Source organism: Stegodyphus dumicola, chromosome 11, assembly GCF_044657685.1.
Source record: "Stegodyphus dumicola isolate Sdum_Otavi_A_Nest chromosome 11, ASM4465768v1".
In the NCBI taxonomy this organism is placed as follows: domain Eukaryota; kingdom Metazoa; phylum Arthropoda; class Arachnida; order Araneae; family Eresidae; genus Stegodyphus; species Stegodyphus dumicola.
The window spans coordinates 84,834,522-84,855,770 of NC_140778.1; positions in this window are offsets into that span (position 1 = coordinate 84,834,522).

The following is a 21,249-nucleotide window of genomic DNA, read 5'->3' on the forward strand; positions in this document are numbered from 1 at the left end:
GCATTCCTCAACAGTGGAGAGGATGTGTAATTGTTTTTCCAGATACGTGATTAATTGATCAGTTTCTGCTTCATTTTGGAAAAGCTTTTTTCTTTCTTCCGGATAAGCAATGATCTTTGAAATTGGTGAGCTAGGTGGTGAGTGCGACATTTTTTCTCTATTCTTTTCTGGGCTGATATCTGGTGGAATTGCAGCAGAATCCTTAAAATGATCTGTTATTGTGTATCATGTAATACTCAAAAAGAGTATCGACCGCAGGAACAGGAGAAAAAAATAAAAAATCGAAGAGCCACTTTGCCCGCACCGCGCCGGGTGTGCAATAGGTGGAATCTCCGATGAATACAACCAGTGCCTCTGTCAAGCGCTGACACGCAAGCTTGGAGGGTACTCTGGTTGCAGAACGACCAAAATTCTAAGTTATTTCTTGTTAATCACAATTTCTTGTTAATCTTGTTAATTATTTGCACAGAGTGATTCTGTGCGATAAGCATATATGGCACAATTGCTTCGTCGATACCAAAGCTGCCACGTGTTAGTCCTAGTAACTCCGCGAGACGAGCGAGGGGACAGAGCACCTTCACGCTCGGAAGTCAGGAGGCGAATGATCAATGGAACTGATGTTGAGAGGGCGTGTCTTGCCCTTTTAGATGGTGGATAGATGCCGAACTCTCGGCCAATCACGGCTCTCGGTCTCTTCTGTGAGCTGCGAATAGCAGGATCGTATGCTGGAATCTGCTGAAGTGCTCGGTTATCAATCTGTTCAATTTTGAGGAATAAATTTCGACTAAGCTTTTTAATATGGTAATCTACAGGTTTAATATTTAAGTCCGAATGAATCACATCTGTACGGACGTACCAGGCTGCATTCAGGGCCATACGTAAGGTCTTACTTTGAAAAGATTGAAGTTTTTTGACATGAGTTTTTGCAGCAGTACCCCAGATTGTACATGCATACATGAAGACAGGTCTTATAATTGATGTATAGAGAAGAATTTTGTTTTTAATTGACAGATGGCTCTTTCGAGCTAAGAGAGGGTAAAGTTGGGCTCTAGCACCTTTTGCTTTATTGAGAACATTTTCAATGTGAAGGTGCCAGCGTAATTTTGAATCAAGTACAACTCCTAGGTACTTGTAAGAATTTGACCAGGGAACATAATCGTCGAAAAACTTTAAATTAATGGAAGGGTACGGGAGGGGGCTACGTTTGAATATCATAGCAGCACATTTAGCAACATTAATTTTGATTTTCCAAGTGATGAGCCAGTGCTCAAGGCTGGAGAGATATCTCTGAATGGTGTGAACCAGGTTTTCAAGGCGTTTGTGTTGGGCTAGGATGGCCGTATCATCTTCATAAAGTGCAAGAGTAAATTGATAAAAGTAATTGAGTTTGAAGAGATACTAGGTGATTTTGGTATGTCATTTATGAAAATGTTGAACAAAATTGGGCCTAAAAGTGACCCTTGGGGGACGCCGCTTAGTATTGGACGGGGAGCCGAAATGAAAGAATTAACTCGTACAGAAAAAGATCTATTAGTGAGGTACGAATTAATTATATGAATTAAATGGGCCGAAACGTCAAGTCGTATGAGCTTGATAATGATTCCTATATGCCAAGTCCTATCAAATGCTTTGGCTATATCAAGAAATAAAGCGCCAGTAAGCATATTGTTACGAAACCCTTCGTGAATGAACTCCACTGTCCTCAGCAGCTGGTGCGTGGTGCAGTGTTTTGCTCGAAATCCAAATTGTTCATCAATCAGAACGTTGTGATTTCGGAGAAAATCATTCAGGCGTTTAAGTAACACAAATTCGTATATCTTGGATAACGATGATAGGAGGCTGATAGGTCTATAATTTTGAGGATTTGAAAGGCTTTGGCCTGGTTTTGGAATAGGCACAATGAGTGCTTGTTTCCAGCTTTGAGGAAAATAGCAATGCTGTATCATAAAATTTATAAGCATTACTAAGAAAAATAGATAACTGGTGGGTAAATTTTTAATCATACGATTAGAAATAGAGTCCATACCAGGGGCTTTTTTGGGTTTGAGCTTGGTAATGTATTCACTTACCTCGCTCATGGATGTGTATTGTATTTCTCTCGCAAAAGGCGAGGAGAGGAAACGTTCAACATCTTGTGGGAAAGAATTTGCGTTGTTCGCAAAAATTCCTTCATTATGTGGTGTAAATTGAGTTTGAAGAGAATCCGCAATTAATTCGGATTTCTCAGCGTCTGTGTGAGCCACCGCTGTGTCCATAGCTAAGGACGGAATGTGAGATTTGTGTTTGCGTAGGCGGGCTGAGGCGCGCCAAAGACTGTTATCATTGGTCATTAGGGACTGAATGTAATTCGTGTATTGTGATTGGAAGAACTGGTCACATGATGCCTTGATCTCATTTTGGAGAGTACGGATTTGAATTTTTAAGCCAGGATTTCTATTTCTTTGCCAAAGTCTCCGTACTTTATTCTTTTCTTTAATTTTGAGTTTAATTTCTTGAGGTATTTTACAAAAATTGGGTCTGAGGGTGGATTTTGATACTTCCTTATAAGTATCAGTTAGGGTGTTCGTTAATTGATCTACTGCCTTGTCTATATCATGGCTGGATTTAATTTCGAGGGAGGATAAGCTTTTAGAATTTAGTTTAAAACGAAAATTGTCCCAATTTGTTGAGACGAGTGCCGGAAAATTTTGAGTAAAAATAGTACAGCTAAGGTCGATGATCACGGGGTTGTGATCTGATGATAAACAATTTTCAACAGTCACTTGGTATCCAAAAGGGATGTTTCTAAAAAGTGCCAAGTCAATAAAAGAGGGGGCACCCCGTGAACCATATCTAGTGGGGGAATCCGGCGCAATAATTTTAATTTGGGCGCACTGAGCCCATTTTAGGAGGCCACGACCAGCAGGGTTTGATCTATGACAACGCCAATGCTGATGGTGAGAATTTAAATCACCAGCTATGATAAGATTATTTGAAAAATTGAGCAGTTTATTAAAATCTACCACAGGAAAATTTCCACCTGGTGGGAGATAGGCAGAGATCATAACTAGGGATGGCGAATTTTGAATAAAAATTTCGATAATTGTTGCTTCAAGTTTGCTCATATTTGGTGTGTCAATTCTGCGATGTGGGATTGAATTTTTTATGTAAATACAAGTGCCACCATGATAAACATCACGTGTATTTGAAGCTTGTCTGTCATTTTTATATAGTGCATAATTTACAAGCTTGGGAGCTCTCCCTGGCTGGAGTTTGGTATCTTGGACAAAAATGATATCAAAATCCTTCTCTTCTACATAGTCTCTAAACTCATGAAATTTGGAAAGAATGCCATTTGCATTCCAGGTGCATATTTTAAGATTTTTCAACCCTTTCAAAGTATTGAATTTTAATGAATGTGGGAATCAGAGAATTGGAGAGTAATATAACTCTCAAAGATGTAGTAAGCCGCGTCAGCACCAGATGGAGCCACTCTGAGCTGCGGTAAGGCGTTTTTGAATGCCAAAAGTAATTTGCTCTGGTCAATACCAGGCTGATTAGAAATTTGGATTATAGCCAAAAGAATTTCGGTACAATTTAGTGTCGAATTAGCTCCTAAGGGGACCGATAAATTTGGAATAATTTGTGGTGCTGCCTGTTACATACCCGTAAGGGCAGCAGAGTATGAAACTCCAGGGCGAGTATTATTTGCACTGGGAGTGTGTGCAGCCGGCAGTGTTGGGAATGTATTTTGTTGTAAATTAAATTTGTTTGTGTTGTCAACGGTCTGACTGGGCTTGGTACTTGGTTTAGGTGGCTGACGATTCTTCGATCCTGGAAATCTCGGGCAGGATCTCCAGTTGGCTGCATGGCTCCCGGAACAGTTGGCACATTTATTTGGTTCTTCGAAGGGCTTGGTGCAGTCTTTCGCCTGATGCGGACCAGCGCATCTTACACATCGTTGGGGTAGAGTACATACCTCCGAAGAATGAAAGAATCCCTGGCAACGCCAGCATTGAGAGGGACCTTTCTGGCCTTTGAAATGTTCCATCACCACTTCTGTTCCAAGGAGTTCGGTGACCGAGTAGATTTCTGAAGCTTTTAGACTATTGTGAATTTGCAGATAGAATAGAGGCATAGGCATTTTATTCTTGAATTTTTTAAGTTGAGAGATCTTGTGGATTTTATAACCAAGTACTTCGACCGCAGTCTGCACAACGTTGATGGGTGTGTTGGAGGGTAATCCCCTAATGACCACTTTGAGTGGTCTTTCCGATTTTAGTGTATGTGATTTAAATTGTATGTTGTTTTCAGTGAGAAATCTAACGACTGTCCTATAATCTGATTCGTTAGTGGTGGTGAGGCGTAGAAATTCAATGTCTTGTTTCGATTGGACAGTCGGTGCGTGTCTGCGTAACTGATTTAGTAAAAAGAACCAATCAGCACGCGGTTTAATGAAGATGGGTGGTGGTGTTTGAATTTTAGGTGTTGTATTTTCAGCCGGCTGCTGCGTTAAGTTTTCTGTGTTTTCTGATACATTTTTGATTGTTTGCGTAAGAATTTGTGGTTGGAATGTTGTTAGAATTATCGTTAGTGCTGGGTAGTTTCTTTGCAATCAAGTGTTTGGGGGTTGGGACTGCAAAGCCGTCACTGTCGACAGGTCTGGTTCTCTTTTTGGTGTCAAGCTTAGAATTTTCTTTAGGTGGGTCTGAGGATGAGGGTGAGTTAGGTTTTGGATTTTTAGTATCAGGTTCAGATGCTATTGTGGTTCTTTGAAATTCTCTAATGAATTCTTCCTCTGTTGCAGGTAGGGTGAAAAGATTAATGTTGAGTCTGGTGCAAAGTGTGTGTAAAGAAAATAAAATTTTCTCACCCTCATCCTGAAGTTGCTTCATCATCAGTTCTTTGTTGGGAGTTTCTGATCGTTGTAATCGTTGTATGTCGAACAGTAGATCCGTGTGTCTGGTCTTCAGAGCGTAAATCTGTAGTGCGCTTTTCGAGAGTTCGTGAGCAGAAGGAGAGGCAGGAGGAGTTGAGTGTGTGTCCATATCCGTTTGAACTTGTAATGGTTGAGAAGTCGAGAGGTTGCCTGCTGGCGGCGCCGTATTCGAGGTTTCCGTTTTCGCATTGCGGAGCTCAGAGCTCGCACGTCTGTCGCTCTTGGCGTCCATGACGCGAATGCAATGTCAAGGGTTGAGCCAGAGCGATGCGAGATACTTATAGCAGAAGTAGGAATGACGTCATCTCACGGCAACCAATCAGCTATCAGCACGAATCGGCTTTTCAGATGACGTAAATCATGTTTCGTTTTTGCATCTCAATTAGGTTGGAACAGTCCGTTTTCAATGCAAACAGTGTCAGCAAGAAAAGAAGTAGAAGTAACTACTATATTATATTAAAATAAGGACTAAACTAAATAAACATTTCAAGGAGGAGAGATGATGCAGTAAAAGGTTTAAAAATAAGCTATATTTTCCAACAACACACACAACACACAGACAGACTCTTTCTTTTATTATATGTAGAGATATCATATGGCAAATTTGGAATAATTCTCAAAATAGAAGAAAAATATATGTAGAATAATACATCAAGTATACAATAACACATAATGTGCCATTATAACAAAATTTTGAATTTTCCAAATTTGGAATAAAATGCTAAAACAGAACATATCATTAAGACACAATAACACGCCGAATAAATACTGATTCAGAAGTCAAACAACAAAAATCAGCGTTAATTCACAAAATTTTCACAGGACTAGTTTCGATGGTTTTACCGAACCATCATCTTCAGCTGCAAAACCGCAAATGAAATGAAAATTTTGTGAATTAACGCTGATTTTTGTTGTTTGACTTCTGAATCAGAATATATCATGACAAATACTGAATAATACATAAAATATGGGAAATAAAATATAGCTTAATACATAAAGTATAGAATAGTACATAATATATCATATAATAAAATTATAATTTTGAATAAAGTGCTAAAATATAGGATAATATATGATATATCATATAATAAAATTAATAAAATAGAAGTATAACATGTAGAAGAGAATTAAATTGTATTTTAGAGTTCATGATCACAAATAGTTTTCAGTATTCATTAGGCAGACTTCATAAGTCACTAAAGTGTTCAGGATTACAGAGATCATAAAAAGTTTCTCGTTTAAGTTCATATATTATACATGACTCATACAATATTCATAGCTCATTTTTGTCATGGCACAGCAAATCAATGTCATGACCAGTTATAAATAAATGTTTCTTCTTGTTTTTGATTCTTATTTAAAAACACTTAACAAACAACTGAGGTCGTGTTTTGGGATCTGGAACGGATTAATGGCATTTCGTTTAACCACTTCACCGGCGAGCAAAACTTCTATATTTTGTACCATTTTTCTCTTCCAAAGGTAAACATTTTGTGTCTGAAATTTAGCTCAGTTAACGAGAGAAATATTGCCTTCCCCCTTCCACTACCTGTGAGGTCTATTGAGAAATTCTATTGAAATGAACCTGAACCCCGTACTTGTCACACTCAAGGACGTCGGTGACAACCCCATAAAGGCGACCATCGAACACAAAAGCTGGTACCTCGTAGAGGAGATATTATCAGCTTTGACCACACTACCATTTAAGACCAAGCTATGTCGTCCCTGGAAATCTGTTTTTATAATTATTTTAAATATAGGAATAATTTTAAAGTGTAATATATCATACATAATTTTATAAATAATAAAACTATATTCGTACGAAATATTCCTAAATTAAAAATCTTACATAAAAATAAATAAAATACCTTAATATCTTATATAATATATATATATATATATATATATAATTGTGTATTCGGGGTAATGATGTGATGATAAAACGTGTTAAAAACTCGCATCCTTCTCATCTAATGCTATGCATTTTAGGACTTTTCGATTTGCATCTGATAATTAGTAAGAAGAGTAAAATCGATTGAAAGTTATTCAAATGCAAATGCCATTTTTGATTGTGAAATAAAAGCTTTGTTAATTAAAGCAAAAATCAGTACATTTGCTTATTTGAAATAGCCATAAATAATGTTTTGCTACTATTTTTCTTAATGCACTGTAATAAAACACGTTCGAATTACTTCTCATATATTTTCATACATTTAATTATTAGCCCAAAAGCGCTATTAATCTACGAAGGCATCCCTCCTTTTATGCAGATAGCCCTCGAATGCTTTGCCGTATACATCTAAACCAAACCGAAATACTTTGGGGAATGAACAAAAAGAAGAATAAAAAAAAACTGATGTGAACACCACAAGACGACTTATTTACATCATACATATTTTTTCTGCGTTTCATTTAAACTTATTTTCTCGAATTATTCTAATTAACCGATCCCTCATGCAAGTTGAAAATGAGATGAAAAATAGCACTGAATATCCCGGGAAATTTTTGTCGTGCAGATGTCAAGCTTCTTGTAAATTTTTTTTTTTTTTTTTTTTTTTTTTCATAACGAGTACAGAACTAGCCTAAATAGGCATGGGAACCTGAAGAACACATTGAAAGATAGATTTCAATATTTATCCAAATAATTTTTTTTTCTTTTAATTTGACATTGTCAAAACATGCATATTTTCATCATTTATAATACTTTCATATTTGGATATACATGACTACCACCAAAGATTGAGAAAATAAAATAAAAGCCGTGTAAAAACATTTAAGCTGGTAAGGGGCAGTATATATATATATTTGGTACTGCCGATTGCAATAAAAATGAGAAGTGCACAACTAGATGTTATAGCTGCCCAACATACAAAATTTCATTGTTATAGGACTACTCGTTTTTGAGTTATGCGAGATACATACATACGTATGTACGTACCATACAGATGTCAGGAAAAAAAAATCTATTTTGAATCTATTTTACTGTTTAACTACCCATTTAAGAAAAAATGACTTCTTTATTCTGTCCGTACGCACAGTTGGAAAAGGATTGTGAAAATGGATTTGGGAACGGGCAAAGTGGATATTTCCGATGAAATATGAACCCCAAAAATTTTCGCGCTTATAAACTTCCTTTACTTCTCACAGTAATAAAATATAACAAAAGCGAATACAATCACTTCAACTAAAAAACAGCCAAATAACATGAAAAAGTGGTACGTTTTCAAAGTGAATTCATTTCTCTACATTCAAAAAGTTAAAAAAAAATTCTTCAAGGAATCAAAATTAAAACAGAAAATATTTTATTTATACTAAGTTAATAATGAAGGGGTAAGGGAATTATTTCTATGCAAAATTCTTATTACTTCAGAAAGAGTTCAGAGTATACAGTGTATGTACTCAAAAAAAAAAAAAAAAAAAGGCCACGTTCGGATTTGAAAAGATAGCATTTAAAACCTTCAGACTTGTTTGTCAGTTAATGGGAAGGTGTGTGAATTGTTGTGCATCTCTCGAAATCTGTGTTAAGGGGGATTATTCCCTCGGAAAAAGCGATCCCCCGTCGTTTGCTTTTCAGGTACAATCTGTGGAGTGAGTCTGGTCAATTAAGCCCTCAATCACTTCTTTTCCTTTTCGACTGGTACTGAGGGGTAGGAAAAATAAGAAGCGTCGAATCTCTCTCGGGGGTCACGGTTCATGCCAAATTTCACCTCGACGATAGTCTGCCGTCGCTGACGGTTAAATAAACATTTCAAACTGACGATACTCTATCGGGGCAAACGGTGAAGTGGTTAATTTCAATGAGGAAAATTGCTTTGAGATACGAGCAATTTGACATACGAGCAAGGTTACGAAACGAATTCAACTCGTATGTCGAGGTACCACTGTACGTAATTATATAATCGTTAGCAAGCAGATAGTAATGAATAATTTTAAAAGTCGGATGCTATCAATATATAAATTATGTTGACTAGTATAATTAATTTAGAATTATACGCCTACATATAATAAGATGATGTATGTTACTTACATTAATATATACATATATAAGTCTGTGCCTATATATGAAATCATAATACTATTTAAACAAGTTAGCAGTTAGAATTACTGAACAACCATGAAAGATTCCCCAAGAATGAAATATGGTGTAACAATGAACACTTAGTTTAGAAATTAGATTCTATTTTATATTGTTGTAAAAGTCATTGTAAGAGTGAAAATTCTTCATTCTGCCTTAATGCGATTTTTTGCGTTTAATGCGTTGTTTGGAGATTTTATGATCCCGAATTATATTGATGTGATATATTAATACTGCATTTGTAGATATACGTTTTCTGAGAAAGGAGTCAATTCGATTGATTTTTTGTAAAAATTTGGATTTTTCCTTATTTTATTGACGTGCACTAGCACTGAATTGAGAATGGCTTGTGCTATGCTTCGATGGATGAAAAAGCGTTCGTAAGTAATGAATATTATGAAAGTTTCAGCATATTTAAATGAATAGTATTAAAAGTATATATTTACTAATATATATATCAATAGTTTATGGTAAATGTTTCATTATAAATCTCATGATAGTTTCATTTCTCATTCTATTGCATTTCTATAGCGGTACATTAATTTTTTGGTTTACATATTGTAGATTGCATCAGTTTTGCCGCGCAATTTATTTCTTGGTATGTTACTTGTAGTGTTATTAGAAATTCCATTATTTTTGTATTTTTTCTGCAATTTTTAGTATCTTATTAAGAAATTTATGTTTTATTTCAAGATGTAGCGTTAGCTTTATCCAGATAGAAAAATGAATTTCTTATTTCTTAAATACTCAAAATAATAATATAGTATAGTAAATAAGACACACTCGGATAGTAGACTTTACGTTTTTTAAAGGTTATATATATACATTAAGGGCGTGTTCAAGACAACCATTGACGGGTAGTCTTGGCGTAATTCGGATTCATACCAAGCTTATCCATTTCTCAAGGCAACAATTTTCGTTATTTTTGCTAAACCATTTACGAAAATATAATTTTCCGAATGCTGAACTCTTATGCATGAAAAGGCAGATTTTAAGATTTTTGTTTTGCAATTTGATGCAAAATTCGTATTTTTAAAACACTGATGTATATGTTCTTATTTTAAAACTCTGACAGTATATAACATTATATAACATTATTGTGTTATCACCATTTATAGATGTCGCTTGCTGTACAGCCTGCTGAATACATTTTACTTTCTAGCTATCTACAATTACATCATGTTGTTTCGGTATGAACTGGATGGAAGTATTCATTACTAAGATACATTTAAAGATAATTAATTACGTTTTTCTGATTTTTATATCTATAAAATATAGACAGGATTACTGATAAAAAATTTAAGAAAATAGTAAAGGAAGAAGTAAATAGAAAAATTTCGTTCAGGTATTGTGAGATGCTAATATAAACTTCATACATTTTACTAGAGGGCTGTTGCCAAAGCAAAATCTTTACTATATATGTCTACGAGCTCTATGTATACAGTGTGTTGCTCAAAGTAAACTTCCTGCATTGTGAAGAGTCTACGTGTATGTCTTGATGCGTTCATGCGAAGCTTGTTTCCCCGTATACGCTCTGCCTCTTCGAACCAAAATTGTCCGTAAACTGCAGCGTCTTGAGTTATTTATACAGGTTCTTGAGCTGTTCTGGTATTTCCTGTCGAATCTGACGATGACGCAGAGAGTCTTGTAACCTTCGTTTACTTGCTACTTCTTCTATTCATCGCGCATGGTCTGTTGACGTTCCACTTGCCTAATGGGCCTCCGTTTCCCTTCTGCTTCCCTTTCCGGAGCATGCAGTGTTTCTTGGTTTTCTCAATGTTTTTTGTGTCTTTTACTAGTTTCTGATACAGTTTGAGCACGCGAAGTTTCTTGAGTTGCTGCTTGTCTGCTGGAACTCCTATTCGTTTCTTCTTCAGTTTCTTGAATGCGTAAGCTTTCTTGTCACTATGCTTGCCTGCTGTGTTTCTAGTTGTATCTTCATTCATTTTTGAAGCTCGCAAATTTTATTGTACTTGCCTGCTGAGTCCCCTTGTGTTTTTTACTTCATTTTTCTGTAGCTCGCTGTACCATTTGTGCTCTCTTCTAGCGTTCAGACATTTTAGAAAATTGAAAAAAAAAATTATGTAGCTGTAGTAAAGTAACATTGCATCTAAAATACGTTAAATTTCTACAGATGTTTAAACTTCTACTCAGAAAGTAAGTATACAATAAAAGAAATTAAATTTTTATAAATAAATTTAGAATAGCATAAAATGCATAGAAACATTTCATTATGAAGAAAATGTATTCATTCTTTCCAAGCAACCAGCGATTCGTAAATAAATTTTTCTTGCCAACTCAGGAAACAAAGAGCTTTGACACTTCAAGTAATACATTGGAGGTTATGATTTAAATTTATTTCAATATAACAAATTTTCAAAATCTCAATAAAGGAATTAACGTAGCGATAGCATATCGTGTCACGTATCAAAAGGTGAAACATAAAAGTTGCCAAAAGCAGCTATTCATTTAAAATACTGATATTAACGAAAAATTTTCGACATACAATGACGTTATATGGAATCACGTGCTTTCTTCAACTTCAGAATATAACCGTAAATAATAATAACAATAAGTTTCACGTTTGGCAATACTATTTATTTCATATTTTTTCTAACTTAAAAATATCTCTTAAACAAACTCTACGATTTGAAAGTGAGAAGGGCGAACATTTTTCCAAGTAAAGCATTTTGATGTCCAGTGCGCTAGACTTCGGCCACTTGGAAAAATAAATACGAAAAATTAGCGTTTTCCGAAATTTTATATAATATCTCGAGTGATAGTCGTAGGAAGTTAACAATAGTCGGAAAGTTTTACCAAGAATTTTTGAAATCCGAGGGTACCTCCTTCCAAACTCAAACTCCCCGTTCCGGAGATATGATGTTACGAAGAAAAAAAAAAACAAAGAAGCAAAAATCCACAGATATTTATATTGTTGATTCCTGTTTACAATATTCAATTTCCTTTAAAAACATTAAGCTTCATTTAAATAAAAGGAAATTAAATTCAGGCATTTTTATTACCTTTCAAGCTTTTATTGTATTTTTAAATATTCTTTTTGTCACAGTTGCGCAAGTTTTCCTCGGCGTCATTAGAAGCCGTAGGTCGAAAACATTTAAGAATCATTGCTGTAAATAATGATCATATGTTAAATTACAATACATATTCGATTGTTTTGATGAGAATTTGAGTACAATTCTTTATACATCAGCTACTATGCCCCTTTATGTAACGACAAAGATTATTTTCAATGATTATCCGATGAGAATGATTCTTTACAATGATTATTCGATGACAATGATTATTTGCAACGAATATTAAAAGCTGATGACTATGATTACTTAAATAGAATATGCATGTCATTCGATGACAGCGATTATTTCCAAAGAATCTTCGATCACGTCACTATTGTATATCGCTATACCCGTGGGGTTGGGGGCCGGTTGTGAATTGTACTACGGCCCTGTAATTAAGCGTTTTAAATGACGTCAAAAAGTCACTGATCCAGATATTTTACTAGTAACTGCCGCGTATTGTGATCGAAACCGTTATTTAAATCTTCTGAATAAAATTTGGGATAATTCCTTTTACATCAGAGAATAAAGCAATTTGTAACACGAATTTCAACAAAACTACATGCATCGAATAACAAGAATTATATAAACGGAAGTATCAGTACAACAAATCGCTCTTTGCAGCTCCGCTTTTGTCCGACACTTGTTTTTCAACTATCGTATCTACCCATTTGAAAATACCATGTGAAGAATACTTTTTTTAAGTGTGTAAATTAGTTACATGTATGTTATGTATATATATGGAGATATTTTTTGAATTAGGAAAGCACCAACTTCTTTTAACGAAAACAACCGAGACATTATCTCCAGTCCAATTTAATTTTTCAGCTAAATCATTTCTTAATTACAAAAGTTAATATTAATTTTCTTTGCAAAGGAGACTAGGTGTTGCTGGAAACAAATGAAATACCAAACATCATAAATTTATTGAAGTCAACAGCAGAAAATTGTTAAACAATTAATGGATCACTTCAATGAAATGTAATTGCATTTAAACGTATTAAATTGTTTTCAGCAGATGTAATAATCAGGAACATAGGAAGATCCGAAGAGATATTGGGCGTTTAAATACTTCTTTTGTTTTGGCTAATTTTTTTATACATTTCAGTTAACGTGTAAATCTAAGTTTTGAACGCATGGCCCGTTAAGTGAAGAAGTCTGTGGGAAGGAAGTTGTTAATCCTGTGCGGAAATTGTCCAAACGATTGATCAGTCATCGGCTCAGCATACGCAGCCATCAGGTTGAGATCCCAAACATTGATTAATTGCGCTCGACTGGAAATTTGATCAGCCTGGTCAACGGAAGCCACCGTTTAAAATTTTTCTTGCTCTTAAATATATGCTTTTTCACTTTTGTAATATGATTAGATACTTATAATCACAGTTCCTTCACTTTCAATAATATATTTCATAAATTGTTGAAGTGGAGACACACACTTCATATTCTAGAAAAATGTTTCTCTGGAATTTTTGATGCAAATCCTGGTTATTTTATCTAAGAACAAAAGTAAGGGAGAGTGCCATTTATAAAGCTTAGGTTTTGCTAAATTTGCAGGTTTTTCGCGCTCGCATTTTACGTGCTTCTTAAGAATCTCTGGAAATGAAATGGGAACTTTCCATGACTTGTTGCCAATCTAATTGGAGAAAAAATTTATTCTTTATAGAGATACTTGCGGGAGGTAACCGTCGAGCAATCTTCTTGTATCTGCCTCGTCCCATCCTGTTTGTTATTTTATTAAAACGTGTTTGGAAATTTTTTTCCTCATTGCAAGGTTTGATGTGAGATGATAGATGTCAATCAGACCTTTTGATATGGCATCCTGAGCTGTTGGTGCCAGCAGTTTCATTTCCTATTATACCTGTATATTCTCATAATGGAATTTAGGCTAATAAGAGGAATATTCATTTCCATATTTATTGTTTTTTAAAGATTTTGAATAAGTAAAGATATTTTCTTCGTGGAACATAGAGCGTTTAAAAATCTTTGACAATCTGTAAAAATGCTCGCAAACTGTAACTTACTACTTTTCACAAAAAACGTATAAGTAATCATTTATTAAATTAATGAATTCAAACATATGAACATATATATTTAATAAAATAAAAATATTTCAGCGCAAATAATTATCGACGTCTATTTGAAGAAGAAGAAGGAGATTTAAGATTGCAATACGTGTCGGAGACGTAAGTCTTTTCGGAAAAAATAATAAAACAAAACATAATGTTTCAGGTCCAGTTTAATTATACATTTAATAATTTTTTGACAAAAACGCTGGTCTGGAAAATAATACGTTTTCAGATTTATAATGCTTAATGTTTTTTTTCATTCCTTCATTACAAAAATAGATTATAAATGTTTAAGTTGGAAAATTACATTGTGAAGAATTCAAATTTATTGTAATACTTTTTGATTATAAGGAAAGTTTATTGCATTAACTAATGAAATATCTAAACAGAAAGCTAATATACAAAATACACGTGTTTAAACGGCCAGTTTGTAAAATTTGTGAATGAGAAGTAAATGTGAAATAGTTGATATAATTAGAGTAGCAAAGACAAAAAGGACTTTATGTTTATAAATAATATGCATATATATATATATATATGTAAAACAAATTAAGTAAACACTGAAATCCATCCCATACTCTGTTCGGAACAAATCTAATATAAATTGTTCTCTTCACCTCTTTCTGTTAGGCTATATATTTCTAGATTTACAGAGATTTATGATATTATTTAGCTCGAATTTTGAGAATGTACTCATCAAACATAATAAAAATTTCGAGATTCTAACTTTTCATTGCAATTACTTTTTTATTATATATAATATTAAATGATTTTGAATTAATATCAACTTAAAAAATAAAAATTAATTAATTAAAATATATGTTTATGTAGATATATATAGCCCCATCACATGATTTTTACATAACGATGATGACTTAGCTAAGTGGGAATATAAAATTTCCTGAATCAAATATTTCTCTTACTAAACCACAATATTGTCGAACTATGCACATTTTTTCTATCTCTGTCACCGCTGACACGGCGTCGTGCTACTTTCTTCCTATTCCAACAATATGAGAAATATAAATATTCTAGAAATAGGTAAGTTTAGAATTTCAAATGAATTGGGGCCGCAAATTTGAATTAAAATAAATCTGAATATTTTATTCTTTTCATCTGCCAAATTTGCTCTGTATTATAGATCAACATGTGCGATCAGAATTCCTAAAATTAATTCACACACTCACACATATACATACATATCTATCTATATATATATATATATACGTTTATCGTATATATGTTACGGTGAAACACCGAAATCTGGAGAATGTCGACTTTCACCGGTGAATGTCAACATTCACATAGTCGCTTGTTGTATGTCCGAAATATTTCAAATACTCTTATTTCTGACTTACACCGGTAAATGTCGACATTCACCATCTACTAATGGTGTATATATATATATATAATCGTTTATTGCAATGCATTGTCGAAAACGCTTTCCTGGCGCCATAGTGACGAGAGACAACACAAGAAGAATAGGGTACGAACAGTGTAAAGATATTTGTTTATTATTCTTAGCGCGGCGGAAACTAAGAAATAAGAACAAAAACATTCAATCGTGATCAAAAAAAGTATTCGAAAGTTCTTTCGGGATGTATCCTAAACATGGGGTTGGTATGGGTAGTCCAGTGCATTGTTCAGCAAGATCACGAGCCCTCACTTGCATTATCACTTCCTCTAGGGTACGTCAAAACATTAGTGCACGAAACCCCCGTTAGAACTCCAACAGGAACTTGTGGCACATATCGTGGCAGCTGCTGGGAAAGTCCTGGGGGTGCACGGTATTTTCCAGAACATCTTATGTTCGATGTGCGAGAGATGTGATACCTGCATCAGGGTGCAGGTCGTAATTTCGAAGACCTTCTTTAAGGTCCATAAGTGTCTAATTTTGTTCCTATTTTTTAATTTCTCTTGTGCTAAGCATAACTGGTGTCCGTTCTTTCTTGTGTTTTGTGTTTTTTGTAGCGGCCAGGAAAGTGTTTTCGGCCATGTTTTGCCATTTCATTTTTCGACGTCGTCGTCTCTCTCATATATGTGCATAATTACTTGTGACTCAAGTGTTGCTACTATATCATGAAATTTACAAACATAGTGTTTAAAATGCTACACATTCCCATCCGAAAATATCTTTTTTTTTTCTCTTGCCCTTCAAATAAGAAATGTGTGTCCTTCATTGTAAAATCTCCTGGAACTTTAATTCTTCTTTTTTCGAAGACTATGGAGAAAATATTTCAGTATAGGCAGCTGTCAATATTCAAACATTACATTTTAAAAGCCATTAAAGTGTAGCCGAAACGCTCAGAAAGGCTTAATTCGCTTAGGATTTAGGAAATACATTTTGTAAGACTTAGCAAATTTTCCTTCAATAAATTTAATGGAAAAGGCAAAAGAAATTACAGGGAACAAGAAATATAGGAGAAAACAGATATTACTTTTCGTAATTTGTTTTGCTTTGTTTGATTTCTTTTATTCTTCCTCTATAAATAATTAAAAATTTTAAGAATGCAACTGAAGAATGAGAATAAAATTTTCAATTGAAAACGAATGGTGGACAAAATCCTAGTGCTGCTCTTTTGTACCACGAAATAGACCAGCAATATATTCGGAATTTGGAATAACCAGAAAAAATTTGAAACCTGTGCAGCCAGCGATGCAAAGAGATTGATCTGAGAGGAAGATGACTTAAATGAATAAACTCGGAGATAATTAAATGAGGTGTAAGGTTACCTCTACTGGGATAATAATAAGAAAAGGTTAAAATACAAAATACGTAAGTAAATTATACAAAAATTGAAGAAATTTAAAATATCTGGCATGCGTAAGAAATAGTAATTGATTCAAAAATATAAATGAATCCAAAGCGCTCAAACTTATACTCGTTTAAATACAGATTTTGCTGATTCAGAAAGAACGTTACGTGTATATCTTCTAAAATGCTTTTTCCATCCTTTGTTTGTAGTTGTTTCATTTTTCATTTCAGTTTCATTTTTTCCTCCTTTTTGCAATTTTCGCCATTCTTTCCCTCTGCTTTTAAGCCACCTGAGTTCTGAAGTTTATTAGTACTATTATTTATATTGCAATTTATGTAAAAATTGAGTAAGGAAAAGTAAGGCACTGAAACTTTGCAAATTATTACGCTCTACGTGAGATTCATGGTGGTCGCCTATTGCATACAAATCATGCCAAATGCTTTAACTTTTTCGCATCGAGAGACGACCAAATCTGTTTTTAACAAACATCGAAAACGCCAGTGTTTACGAATTTGTCTTGGAATAGTTTTCCTTTCCCCCTGCGGTTTCATCCATTGTGTGCAGTTTCACCTTATGGCCGGTTTGCACCTGCGAACGTCAATAGCTTTCCGTATTTCTCCTTTATTTGCTTCAAAAGAATGATTGACATGTCCTTTAACAACTCGCGAAACCAATGAGCCATACACACTAACGTGGAGGGGAAAGAACTAGGTAGAAAATAAACGAGGCGTTGGGTCGGTTTGCTGTTGCCTGAATGAACGGGCGTTACGGGCGACTTCGATGCGAAAGAGTTAATTTTTCTGCTTGGTTTTAGGTCCTAACAACGAAAACTACAAATTCGCCCTTTGTAGAAAAAAATTCTGTCAGGCAATAAATCTACGGGGAGATTTTTCCCTATGAAACTGAGCCAAAAGTGTTATATAGTATCTAAATATGAAAATGTTCTACATGTTAAACGTGATCTCCGTTGCATTACTTTCACTTTTTGACTACTGAAATAAAGATATACTGATTATTTTGTAGATTGGAAAACCCTCCTTGTGATCATGAAAAGGAGCAAAAACTGGAAAACGAGAAAGAACTAGAAAAGAAGCGAGAACAGGAAAAGATGCAAGAGCTGAAAAAGAATCAAGAGCTGAATAAAAAGGAAGAACAGGAAAAGAAGGAGAAACTGGAAAAGAATCAAGAACTGAAAAACAAGAAAAAACTGGAATTGACACAAAAACGAGAAAAGAAGCAAGAACTGAAAAAGAAGCAAAAGCTGGAAAAGATACAAAAACGAGAAAAGAAGCAAGAACCGAAAAAGATACAAGAATTGGAAAAGATACAAGAATTGGAAAAGATACAAGAATTGGAAAATAAGCAAGAACTGAAAAGGAAGCAAAAGCTGGAAAAGATACAAAAACGAGAAAAGAAGCAAGAACCGAAAAAGATACAAGAATTGGAAAATAAGCAAGAACTGAAAAGGAAGCAAGAGCAGGAAAAGAAGCAAAAACTTGAAAAGAAGCAAGAACTGAAAATGAAACAAGATCAGAAAAAGAAGCAAAAACTGGAAAAGAAGGAAGAACTGAAAAACAAACAAAAACTGGAAAAGCAACAGAAACAAGAAAAGAAGCAAGAACTGAAAAAGAAGCAAACTCTGGAATGGATTCAAAAACTAGAAAAGAAAGAAGAACTGAAAATGGAGAAACAACTGGAAGAGATACAAAAACAAGTAAACAAAGAAGAACTGAAAAGGCTGAAGAAACTGGAAAAAATGCAAAAACTAAAAAACAAAGAACTGAAAAAGAAGAAGAAACTGGAAAAAATGCAAATACAGGAAACGAAAGCAAGAGCCGGAAAAGATGCCAGAACTGGAAAATATAGACGAGTCAGAAAAGACGCAATACCTGGAAAAGAAGCAAAAAACGGAAAAGAATTCAAATCTGAAAAAGAAGCTGGAACCGGAAAAGAACTGTCAAACGCGAAAAGGAAACCGGATGAACTGCGAAAAGAGCCAGACCTGGATAACGACTGTAGAACGATTGATTTAATGACCAAACGAAGCAAGACCCGAGAAAGAAAAATAGAACAAATAAATCATATACCACTGCAAATAATACCACTGCAAGCATTAAAAATCAACTTCAAAAAAGGAAACACCCTTCTTCAAGGGGGCCTTGCAATACACTGTCATAATCCAGAAGATATAGAAAAACATCAGCTATAACCTCATTGCCAAAACAGTTGCAAAATATATAGTTAACATAAAATTTCCTGAAGCCAGAATACCAAAATGCACAATTCATAATATTCCAAAAATTTCAACTCTGATGAACTGATTCAAATTATACCCCAAGAAACATAATATTTCCGAGCTAAGACCTTTATTTAAACTGAATGATCAAAATAATACTCATAAATGGATCATAAAATGTCACGGTAAAACTTTCCAAAATTTTATGAGTAAAAAACAAATATATATTGAATGGCGCACCAATAAAATAACCGAGTTTATCGGTTTACGCAGATGTCAAATCTGCCAGGATTTCTCCCATAAGAGAAACAAACCAAAATGCTCATTCTTCACCGGAAATTATCATGTTTCTTGCGTTCTTCCCGTAAACTCCGTACTGCATAAACTGCTGGATTAACAATGAAAAGTATGAAGCAAACTTTGACTGTAAACATCCAGCTTTAGCTACTTACTGGTCCACATATCAAACAGAATTTAGACGAGTAAAATCCAATACATATTATCAACAATAATGCAAGATCCTGCAGACTATCTATACACCATTTCCATCAATAAAAAGAATAATAATGTCATCCGCTTTCTCGAAATAAATCTTCAAAGAGAAAAGACCGCCATCGACCAACTAAGTCAGTATCATATAGATTATCTGGCAGACTTTATTATAACACAAGAACATTATTGCATCACTGGCAAAATAGGAAGAATTCCAAATAACTGGACAATTATTCAACGTCATGCTTCAACTGGTGTTTTATCTTCTCGTACAGCCATATTCATTCCAAACAATAAATGGAATTCTACAATAATGCTTAATACTCGAGATATAATCACAATTTCAATCAACACTAATGCATCTCAGCTTCTTATTACTAGTATCTATATATCTCCGTCCAAAATCCAAATCAAACCTTATCCGTACTAAATGAAATCTTACAACAATAATAATAGTCCGCATGCTATTAGTGGAGACTTAACTCTCATAGTACGAGTACTTAATGGGGATACTTACAAACCGATCACAGATGAGAAAAACTTGAAGAATTTTTAAATGCAAACAATCTCATTCTACATAATCATTTTACAGACGGACCTACTTTTGATAATACCTACAATAAAGATTGGACTGATCTTCTTATTTCTACAACACATCTTGATAATAAAATTAACAACAGATCAATACTAGATGAACACCGAATCTGATAACAAATATATCTCTTTTGATATAACTGAATATACGTCCTTTACTGTCCTTACAAGATTTAAAATCAATAATAACAAAGAAAAGAAATTTCAACAAAAGTTCAATCCAATTTCAAATCACTTTCTAAATTCTATTATTCTCTGTACAACAAAACCAGAACTTAATAATATTACCAAGGAACTTATCAGAAAGTTTCAAGATACCTAAGAACGTATCTTCTTCAAAAGATCATCAATTCCCATTATAAAAATCAACTGGTGACGAAAGATCTCCGCAAAGAAACACACAAAACACGAGCATTACGAAGAAAACTCAAATCATTGCAAACTGATGAAGAACGACTCAACCTACTTCAAAAATACAAAAAACGAAAAGCCTCATATAAAAAGCAAATAATGTCTGCAAAGCTTTAAGCATGGTGCAACTATTGTTCAAACAACCAGCATACGTATGGCTCATTGTACAAAATTGAAACCAACAAAATCTTCCACCCAACGCAACTTACAGTCACTAATAGGGGAAATAATGATAAAAATGTTACGAAGATCACTTTAGAAAACATTCTAGATGTTATTCTACCAAAAGAAAACATATATGATGATTTAACTGAACAAAGATTAATTCGTTGTAATCTACTTCCAAGAAAATGATAACACATTTACAACCATGGAACTCAATGTATTTATTAAAAAACTCAATAACGAAAATGCTCCTGGACCAGATAGAATCTGCTATCAAATTATACATAAAAGTAATCCTAAGCTAATTCTAATCTGCAATAAATGTCTCCAACTTGGTATTTTTCAAGACTGCTATAAAACAAGACAAATCATACTCTTCCTCAAAAAGAACAAAGCTCATGAAAATCCTAATTCCTATCGGCCAATTAACCTTCTACCAGCCCTTGGAGAAAATCTGAAAGT